The 10,927-nt window shown below is 38.0% G+C and overlaps 1 long non-coding RNA gene across 1 annotated transcript; it reads right to left on the reverse strand.

Moving 5' to 3' along the window:
• Nucleotides 1–594: 594 nt before the first annotated feature.
• Nucleotides 595–10,465, reverse strand: LOC147581714 (uncharacterized). The gene is made up of 4 exons (XR_015249734.1): nucleotides 9,761–10,465; nucleotides 7,025–7,122; nucleotides 1,534–1,724; nucleotides 595–1,349 (listed from the first exon to the last, which is right to left on the reverse strand). It is a non-coding gene; the product is annotated as an uncharacterized LOC147581714 (long non-coding RNA).
• Between the last annotated feature and the right edge of the window lie 462 nt (nucleotides 10,466–10,927).

Below are 10,927 nucleotides of genomic sequence, written 5' to 3' on the forward strand. Positions count from 1 at the left end.
TTTTTTTTTTGTCCCTATTGCCTTTATCCTGTTTGTTGAATTCTACTCCTAGAAGTTTCTCCTCAGTACGGGGCTTAGTCTTAGAAGATAGCTTTGTTTTATTTCTTTATTTTTTGAAGTCTATCTATTTATTTTGAGAGACAGCATGAGGGAGGGAGGGACAGAGAGAGAGGGAGAGAAAGAATCTCAAGCAGGCTCCACATTCAGCACAAGCCTGACACAGAACTCAGTCCCACAACCATGACATCACAACCTGAGCCGATATCAAGAGTCAGACACTTAACTAACTGAGCCACCCAGCCTCCCCTCTTTTATTTTTCTTTTTTCTTTTTTTTTTTTGTAGTTTTTTTAATACTTTTTCATGTTTATTTTTATTTATTTTTTTAAAATTTTTTAACGTTTCATTCATTTTTGAGAGAGACAGAGATAGAGTGCGAGCAGGGGAGGGGCAGAGAGAGAGGGAGTCACAGAATCTGAAGCAGGCTTCAGGCTCCAAGCTTTCAGCACAGAACCTTATGCGGGGCTCGAACTCATGAACCATGAGATCATAACCTGAGCCGAAGTCAGACACTGAAACAACTGAGCCACCCAGGCAACCTTGGAAGATAGGTTTTGTTTTAATAATTTTGAGAGTTTATAAGCCCAGATGCCTCAAGCACCATTAGAATTTATGGTAGTATAATCCATTGTAGTCTTTTTTGAGTTGGATTCTACAGAAACCTGTCATATTCTTTCTGATGCTATTCTCAGATTAGCCCAGTGCTCACCATTCTCAGAACTAACAGATATCCAGTTGTCTTTCTTCTGCGTCTCCCCACACAGGTATGAATACCTTGTATTGTGAACTGTTGGTGGTTGGTCACCACTCACATTTGGAGGTACAGGAAAATATATTTTCATATGTTTTCTTATATGGGTGTTTGGTTTTACCATAGTCATTACTTTGTTTATTTTAATGGATAGTCAGACAGATTCAAGAAATGTGCCATCACCATCTTCCAGATTTCTCTCTAACTTAACCAGCAGAAGAAGTAGGTACAGGAGGCTCAGACTCCTTTTGAGTGGTAAGTGGGGACAAATAATGTTATTTGTTATTATAGAGTTTCTATTTCTTTAACTCCATCTGTTTCATTTAAGGAAGGCACAGTAAGGTAGGAAGGCAAAACTAGGCAACTGTGGAGAGGCAAACAGTTCATTCAGGAGGGCCGCTTAAAGTGAGAAAACCTTCTCTTCTTCCCACCACAGAAGTTCTTGGTCCAGGTCATAGCTTGGATGCATTCATCAATTTATTTGATAATTCTTCATTTATTCAGATATTTATAATATAACTCCTATTTCCTGGGTTCACTCTGAAAGATACAAAGATAATGGAAACCTGAAGCTTATTTGCAAATGTCTTGAGTCTAGTATGGAAGATAGGATGAATTTACAAATAACTGTAATATAGATGCTATAAAGGTATGTCCTCATAGAGAGGGCTAATTAATCAGAAAAGTACCAAAATAAATAACAAACTATTATTTTCCCCTCTACCTCATTTCCATCTGAATCTTCTCAACAGCTGAAGAATATGCTTTAGATAGACAGGCAAGCTTTGTTTTTCAAATCCCTCAGAAGAGGGGAGGAGATGGTTTTGTTCATCTGAAGGGATGTTCATAAGAGAGATGTTGTCTCTCAAGGAGTGCTTGTTTAACAGCAATTACCACGTGATTAAGTCCAACATTCTGGCAAGAAAGGAAAACCAAAAATATTCATCATGAAGTTATTCAGTTTTAGAAAAGGGAACTATGGCAAAATTTGGGCTTTTCTTAGGGAAAAAATCCTGAAAGAAATAGTTCTGAAAGTAAATAACCATGAAGAAGTCTGGAGACTGTTTAAGAACAGCTTATTGGAAACTCAGGAAAAATGTTTGACTCAGCCCAAAAAGAGCAAGCATTTGAAAATAAACACTAAATGCCTAAATGGCAAAGGAAAGAAGGCGGTTTAAAAAAAGGAGGGGATAAGGGCAAGGAATCATTTTAGGGAGGAATAGAATTTTCCAGGAAGAAGAGTGGGAATTCTATAAATGTGACAAGTCAAATTTAAACAAATTTAAACAGGTCAAGAGCTACTTAATTACAAGGCACCTTGCAAGAGAATCCAAAATAAAACACTAAGGTCCTTAAACAAAGAAAGGAAAGTAGGTAAAGTATTAACAGAACTTCTTGAGATTCAAGATAAGGAGGCTGTACTCAAGCACATGAAGGCAAAACATTTGCTGTAATGTTCATGAAAAAAGGAATTTTATGAAGATATAGCACTTTAAATTGCATTTTAAATGAAGAATCTGTATCAATTAGCTTTTGCTGCCTAACAAATGACTCCAAAACTTAGCTATTTAACACAACAATGATTGGACCATGATTCAGCAGATGGACAATTTGTGCTGGGATCAGCTGGGCAGTTCTGCTGGATTTATCTGTCTCTCACTCAAGTGGCTACAGTCAGCTCTTGGCTCAGCTGGAGCTGGATGGTCAGGATGGCCTCACCTACCAGTCTGGCAATCCTGAACTTCTCCTCCCTGGTTCTTATCCATGTGATTTCTGGTCAGGACTGCCACATCCTTGTTAAAGGATGACATGTGCAGCCACAGAGAGTGAGTCTTAATGTATAACCATTCATGTGCCTGGGTTTTGTCTTCCTCATGTCCCATTGGCCAGAGCAAGTCACGTGGTTATGCTCAGATTCAAAGGAGCAAGAATAAAATTCCATCTCTTATTAGAAAGAATGGCAATGTTACATTACAAAGAGATGCGTATATAAGCGTAGCAGGGATTATTGTGGCCATCTCTACAGACAATCCATCATAGTTTGCCCACTAGCCACAGAAGAAACTTTCCTCCCACTTACAAAATGCATTCTCTTTCTTCCCCAGAAGTCACTTCTCATTATGGTATTCATTTTGAATTACAAGATCTTCATCTAAATAAGGTCCAGAAACAGATGAGGATCTTTAGACACAGTTCCTCAAATGTGACTCCTTTTTATTCAAAGACTTAGCATTGAAGTTATTTATATCATGCACACACACACACACACATACACACACACTATGTAATAGAAAGAATAGCTAACAGCAATAGATACTTCCACTCAAATGGGAAGAAAGAAATACAGGTAGTCACACTGGTCGGTAGCTATTGTAAAGTCTTTCCAAGTAAACATTAACAAGGGCCTCTACTCCTAGAGAAGGGCATGTTCCTTAATTGGAGCCCAATTTTAATCCCAGGAATGGTTCCCAAGTCCATTGTTCAGTGTAGCTCTAGAAGCCTGAGTCCTATCCATAGAAATTTGGGGCTCAGAGGCTTCTCTTGCTTTCCAACTGTTTCTTTTCTCTTTAGGATAATCTCTCACCAAGTTTTATAAGTTCCCCTATGAAGAGGAATGAAGTCCACTCCTTGTTCCAAAATCTACATCCACAATTTCTTTGGAATAGACACCTCTGTTTGGGCAGCATGTCAGGCTGATATAGGAAAGCACCCTTAAAATTACTGAAAGCTCTTTTGTCCAGCTGAAAGAGTCTGCTAAGCACCACCTTACCTCTTCCGGAGGATTTTTAAAGGATCTGATAGCCATATACTTGATTTACCCTTATCAAGGAGCCATTTCTTATTTTGAGAATCTTTTGCCGCCTGGAGAGGTTGGATGTGAAAACAGCTTTATTTTCCAACCTAGAAATTTGGCTTCCCTCTACATCTCTAAATTCTGCTTGCCAAATCATTCTTTCTTTAGCTCCTCTTTTTCTCACAGTATCATATAAGGTACAGCGAGAAGAAGCCAATGGACTGCTTTAACCATTTGGCCATAATATCATTTTAGGCATATCTACAAGGTTATTAGGTACATTTTTAATCCCATGACAGCTATGTCAACTCTTTCATGGCTACATAACATGGGTTATCTTTTTAGCTGGCTATTGCTGTTTCCTCACCACTTTCCTAGCCTCTAACAGCTCATTTGCCTTTTTTTCAGGCTTTGACAGCAGTTTCTGCATTACTTTTTCAGCCTTCATTTCCAATCTTATTCCAAAGTCATTGCTACATGTTTTGAGTTTTGTTACAGCATCCTACCACTTCTGGTACCAATTTTTGTATCAGTTCAATTTTACTGCATAATAAACTATTCCCGTAAGAAACTGCCTGGAAGAAAACAAGCATATTTTTTGTTGACCACAATTCTGTAGATGGACTGGGAGTTCTTCTGGTCTGGATCAACTCCCTGAGGATTGGAGAGCCTAGAGTGGCCTTGCTTGGATGACCAAGGCCAAGCTAACCTGGGACAAGTGGGCCTCTTTTCACATGGCTCAGCTCCCCAAGGAAGTTAATCCAGCTTGCCCACATGGCAACAGTTTTTCTAGGACGGGAAGGGAAGGCAAGCCCCAATGGGCAAACACATTTCAAGCCTTTGTTTGCATATATCTTATTGGCCAAAGCAAGTCACGTGCCAAGCCCATAGGCAGGGAGTGGAGAAATAAATTCCACATCTTACTCTGAGACACAACCAACCCACACTGAAAAGGTATGTATTTATAAGAATGAGAACAATAACTGTGGCCCTCTCTGTGAACATTTTACCACAAAAGCTAACAATTACAGACTTAACATCAGAAAATGCACACAAATGTGCTAGACTGACTGATAAACTAGACAGAGATAAATCATGTATCTTCAGAAAATCGTCAGGCATAGAGAAAGTGACCATAACATATAACTTGACAGAGATGGCCATAAGGCCTGAGATGTATAACCTCATTCTATGTGAAGATCACTAGAGAAGATTCTAGGGAGTGCAAAAGATGAGTATCAGTTAATGGAATAATAAACTGGTAGAATCAAGTCCACATTTAGGGGCATATAGGATCACTGAAAAGCAGTATTTTATATGCCCCCACCATACAAACGTTCCCTTAAATGTAGCCAAGAGAAGCAGATCAAAAGCAATATCAAGGGTACCCTGAAGGGAAAAGAAGACAGTATTTCCCAAAATGCCAGCCTTAAACTTAAGGACTGAGATGTGGGAAGCTGGGGTGGAGGTGGGAGCAGGGGGGTGGCAATTAAAGGAAGTTGAAGTGCTATCTCTCCTGACACCCCTAACACATCAGAATTATATCTGCTGAAATGTAACCATAGGAGTGTCTCAGGTAATTTTAACCCCCATTTGGGATAACATTCTTCCTTCTTCTCTTCTAGTTATTTCCCAGGAGTTTTAGGAATTTGTTCTCTGTTGAATTATGGATCTTCCCAGAGCACAAAGTCTGGAGTGATGACCCCAATTGCTATAAACCAGAAACAGCTCTGAGATGGAGCCATAATAAAAAGGTAGAATGTCTAAAAATAACCTAGTAGGGGAAAGGCACCATTTGTAACCAATCTAAAAAATGCTCTGAGAATACATATAGCTATTTCTTTCTTTTGTATCATAGCTACATGAAAAGACTAGAAAGAAAGACATTAAAATTATAACATTGGTTATCTTTGTTGTTTGAACTCTATGATATTTCAATTTTTCTTTAGTTTGGATGTTTTATATTATAAATATTTCTTTATAAAATAAAAGCAGATTATACATTAGAAATGACAATAATTAAAAATATGAACTGATTCAATATTAAGTCATATTTGCTTCAAATACTTTGTTATAAAAGCAGAGTATAAAATATACATCCTGAGATTATTCTTTCTAAGGTTAAAATAAATGTCACTCTGGGGCACCTGGGTGGCTCAGTCGGTTAAGCATCTGACTTTGGCTCAGGTCATGGTCTCATGGCTTGTGAGTTTAAGCCCCGTGTCAGGCTCTGTGCTAACAGTTCAGAGCCTGGAGCCTGCTTTGGATTTTGTGTCTCCTCCTCTCTCTGCCCCTCCCATGCTCATGCTCTGTCTCTCAATAATAAATAAACGTTAAAAATTAAAAAAATAAATAAATAAAAATTTTAAAAAGTCACTCTTATGAGTGGATAAATATACAGCCTCTCACCCAAAAATTTACTCTAGGAAACAAATTTTGTTTAGGATTTTAATAAATGATTAGGAATATAGGGAGACATTTTCCAACTGTGTAGATGATTCTGGATGGTTTACTAAATAGAAATCAAGTGGCAAGTGATGGGAAGAATTTGCAGATTGATTACACAATAATATGACATAGACACACAAATGACCAATGAGTTTCAGGGTGGACAAAATAAAAGAAATGCTGAGGTGGCATTTACAGAGCTTGAAAGTTTGCACCCCTTGAAGAGATTACAATGTAGATAAGATAAGGCATGGGACACTGATTAAGTCAGGGAGATACTTGTTCTTACTATATAAATTCATTAACAGATTGCATGAAGATATATTTATGGGAAACAGACATGAGTCTAAACTCATTTAACATTCCCTAGAAAGGTTTTGTTTTGGCTTTGAACAAAATCTTAACATAAAGCCAAAATTAACACCTTTCCTACTTACCATATTCCCTGTTAAACTCATGTTTTTCAAAAGATGGGGGATGGAGTAGGGAATAAATAGGCTAACTATACTCCATATCTCTTACTTAATATATTATTATTACCCTCCTCTCCACAACTGTGTTAACATCTATTATAGTGTAACGCAACTGTTAAACATTTAGACAGTGAGACCATCTGGCATAGCCTATATGAGAATTTCTACATTGCCAAACATATTAGAAACCATTTGAACCACATATGTAAGAAAAAAAGGGGTGGGGAAGGATATTTATTCAATCACATAAACTATTCCAAAATATAAAACACAGTGTCAAACAATGTATCAATATCTGAAAATATCTGCTCTACCAAAGTTTGATACTTCTGTAATCATTTTTCCTGTTTTTTAATTGCTATAACCTCAGCCCCTGAAAAATAGATGGTGTATCTATTAGCCACTTAGTAAACATTTGTAAGTGAATTAGTGAATAAATGAAAAATATTTTTGTATGTGAGAAACTTCTTTTTTGAGAAGAGGCAGCTCCAGGGACTCACAGTGCTTATAGTGGAGTCTCTCCATAGTAACATCTTATCTTTCTCTTTGGGTCCATCCAAATTCTACTGTTCTTCAAACTCATGTCGTGATCTTTATGCTACGTGAAATATGTTAGAAAAAGACAAATACCATATTATTTCACTTCTTTGTGCAATCTAAAAAACAAAGCAAATGAATAAACAAACAAAAAGCAGAGTCACACCTATAAATACGGAGAACAATCTGATGGTTGCCCAAGGGAAGGGGAGGGGGGTAGAGGATGGGCAAAATGGGTGAAGGGGAGTGGGAGATACAAACTTCCAGTTATGGAATGAGTAAGCCTGAAAATAAAAGATACAGCATTGGGAATATAATTAATGATATTGTAATAGAGTTCTCTGGTGAGCACAGCATAACATATAGAGAAGTTGATTCCCTACAGAAGTTGTACACCTAAAACTAATGTCATATTCTGTGTCAATTATACTCAAATAAAAAAAAATAAAAATGAAAAAAAAAAAACTCACATTGTAATCTAAACCTTTTAAGATTTCTCTATGAGTCCAGACTTCACTAGTCTTCTAACTAGACTTTATCAGTCCACCATATATACATATAACTTTGTTTGACTCTTTCTCAGTGTTTACTATTGATACACATTTTCTGAATGGACTATAACCTTTTCATGTTGTGTCTTCTTCCTAATTTATTAATACAGAAATTAATAAGGCATGGTCCCTGCCCTTAAGAAGATCCACGTAAAATAAACGAGTTCAGCATGTCAAGCATTATATATGCTTTGGTAGACATTTGGGTTGGTTCTCCTAATCACAATTCCACCCTCCTTCTAGTTTAAGGGATTCAAAATCTAATTTCTAAATTTCCCATATGCACTTGAAGCTAAGTTTTAAAATCTGAGCAAGGACTTGAAGAACAGCTCAAAATAAATGTGGGGTAGCAACCCTCTTCCTGCCTGTATTGATACTGGCAAGCAAGGTCATACAGGTGTGTTGGTGGTTACTGGACTCCATGTCCCAGAGGCTAGTCACCAGCTAATGACCATGAGGGAAAGTGTGGGAGCAGCAAAAATTTCTGATCTCTGGGTAACTGCTATGATGGTGTGACCTTCAAATCAATAGTCCAGAGTGACTTTTTAACTTCAGTTCCTTCTAACCTTTGGGGATCCAATTCCCTGAATTAAACACACCTTGAAATCACTGGTATTATCCATCTTGCTCTGAACTGTGATTAATCCACATGGTATGGTATGAATATAAAGAATAGAGCAGAGGGGCTCCTGGGTGGCTCAGTGGGTTAAGCGTCTGACTTCAGCTCAGGTCATGATCTCGTGGTCTGTGAATTCAAGCCCCACATCGGGCTCTGCGCTGACAGCTCAGAGCCTGGAGCCTGCTTCGGATTCTGTGTCTCATTCTCTCTCTGCCCCTCCCCCACTTGTGCTCTGTCTCTCTCTGTCTCTCAAAGATTAATAAATGTGAAAAATTAAAAAAAAAGAGAATAGAGCAGAGACACTAGAAAAGAGCAGTAATAATGGAAAGATAATTGTTCAGCTGAGCCAAGCAGATGAAGGGTGGAAGAACGTAGTGTAAACATGAGAGCACAGTAGTAACTCAGAGTTAAAGACCAGATAGAAACAGAGATAGTACAACAGAATGTTTCTATCAGGAAACTTACAGAAAATCTACCCCAGCCCCATTAGTTAAAAAATAAATAAATAAAATAAAAAACACTCAAAGAGGGAAAGGAACTTTATCTGAAAAATGGGAAGTGTGAGTCTAATGGGCACCAGAAGAAAGAGACCTTCTGATGTCCAATCCATTGCTTATTCAACTTATAAGATCCTGTAATTTTTATTACACGAAACTGTTGAGAAGTATGTTGGTATTTCACTTCTTATCTAAAAAAGCATCACAAATCTCAATATGATATTATAGTTGTATTTCTCTTGTTAGTTTTATTTTTTTTTAATTCTTTAAAATGTTTATTTATTTGTTTTGAGAGGATGTGTTGGGGAGGGGCAGAGAGAGGAAAGAGAATCCCAAGCAGGCTCTGCACTGTCAGTACAGAGCCCAACATGTGATCTCACGAACTGTGAGATCATGATCTGGGTCAAAACCAAGACTTGCATGGTTAACCAACTGAGCCCCCCAGGTGCTCCTCCATTGTTAGTTTTAAAGGATTAACACAATAGTTACAACTGAGCAGAAAGTATCTTCAAAAGTATATTGAAATGGGTAGCCTCAATAATAATGAGTGAGAATCAAATTCTTCTAACCACTTAGGATTCATCTTTGTATTGCCTGTTTTTAAAAAAACATTTCTTGGGGCACCTGGGTGGCTCAGTTGGTTGAGTGTCCAACTTCAGCTCAGGTCATGATCTTGCGGTTCATGAGTTCGAGCCCCACGTCAGGCTGTGTGCTGACAGCTTGGAGCCTAGAGCTTGCTTCGGATTCTGCGTCTCCCTGTCTCTCTGCCCTTCCCTGCTCACACTGTCTCTGTCTCTCAATAATAAATAAACATCAAAAAAATTAAAAAAGAAGAAATAAAAACCATTTCTTGATTACCTCTATTTCTCAGCAAATATACTTCCCTCTATAAACACACCAGACAGAACCAGCAATGCTCCTAATCAAACAACACAAGTCCATGAAGGCAGAATTTACATATGCATTTAGTCTGTAAAATTCCTTCAAAGATACTCACTTATGAATCAACCACACCTTTTTAGAGAAACATACCACAGCTTACTGTTCTCTGTGACACTCCTGAGTCCATGAAAATATAGATTTATTTGAAAATGCTCCTCCTCCTACTTTGAGTATGAGATTTTAACTGTCATCATTAGAAGAGTCAACAGTTTCTTTCTTGGCAAACATTTAACTTACTGAAAAACAATTAAATCTTACAGTTGTGTGTCTTATTTCTGGAAGAGATGGCAAAATTTTCCTGATCCGAGACTCTGGTTTGAAGTAGTTTAAGTGTTATTACCTTCATTTTACTGAGGTAAGTAACGCCTCTGAGATTACTTTCTCTTATAAAGTCATAAAGTTAGTCACAGGCAGGAACAATGTCTGCTCTTGCATTTCTCTGTCTTTTTGGTTTCAAACACAGAGGAATTCACTCTTCAGGTTCAGCTTCATCCATATCCCAGCCATCCCTAACTACAGTAGAAAGTATACTCAGAGCTGTGTCCAGTATGAGTTACCGAGTATAGGCCCCAAGTACATGCAGACCCACAATCTCCAATCTCCCTAACCTTTACCACGACTATACAATTCTTATGGATGGGCCCCTGCCTTTCTTTACTTGTATCTTCTGGTGTGATTGAAGCCTTGCATGATCCTCAGTCTACCCTTGAAGGTTGAGGAAAAGTGCTGACACCCTTGTTATTCCAATATCCTAGAGACTACAATTTGCCTCCTGGATTCCCAGTTCAGGTTGGGATGTTGTTCCAAACACATGGAATCATCTAGAATTATGATGTCACTCACCAGATCAGAATGTAACAGGTGTCTACACAGCATTCTTTCTTTATTTTAATGTTTATTTATTTTTGAGAGAGACAGAGAGAGAAAAAGAGTATGAGGGGGAGGAGCAGAGAGAGAGGGTGACACAGAATCTGATGCAGGCCCCAGGCTTTGAGGTGTCAGCCCAGAGCCCAATGCAGGGTTCAAATTCATAAACTGCAAGATCATGACCTGAGCAGAAGTCGGATGCTTAACCAGCTGAGCCACTCAAGCGCCCCAACAGAGCATTCTTGAGAAAAGAATGGCTTGCATAAAATGGCCAATAAAGATCCAAAAGACATTATTATAATTTTTATTTCTATTTACTTGTATTACATTGTTTCTCTTTAAATTTAAATTTTGGGGTATGTTACCCAAAAAACAAATAATCTAGTGAAG

This window comes from Puma concolor, chromosome B1 (assembly GCF_028749965.1).
Source record: "Puma concolor isolate L17-30 chromosome B1, mPumCon1.1.hap2, whole genome shotgun sequence".
Classification (NCBI taxonomy): Eukaryota; Metazoa; Chordata; class Mammalia; order Carnivora; family Felidae; genus Puma; species Puma concolor.